The sequence below is a fragment of the Tigriopus californicus genome, chromosome 12, assembly GCF_007210705.1.
Source record: "Tigriopus californicus strain San Diego chromosome 12, Tcal_SD_v2.1, whole genome shotgun sequence".
Classification (NCBI taxonomy): Eukaryota; Metazoa; Arthropoda; class Copepoda; order Harpacticoida; family Harpacticidae; genus Tigriopus; species Tigriopus californicus.
The window spans coordinates 15,426,381-15,426,722 of record NC_081451.1 but is presented as its reverse complement, the minus strand read 5'-3'; positions in this window follow the sequence as shown (position 1 = coordinate 15,426,722).

Here is a 342-nt window from a genome sequence, read left to right as displayed (position 1 = left end):
ATATACGGACCATAGGCCGCTAACCTTTGCCCTCGCCAGCTCTGCCGAACGTTCTCCGAGACAGACCACCCACCTGGAATTTATCGCCCAGTTCACCTCTGATATACGGCATGTGTCGGGAGTGGATAACGTCATCGCTGACGCTCTCTCACGGCCCCCTCCAGACCTCCCGTGCGTCAACACTCTCACGGCACCCACACTTGACTATGCACAACTGGCCGCTGCCCAGATGCCGGGAGCTCAGGCCTCCGAACTGTATCCAAGTCTCTCCCTAAAGTTGCTTGAGGTAGGAGGTACCCAAGTCCTATGCGATGTGTCTGGACCCCGTCCCCGTCCCCTTGT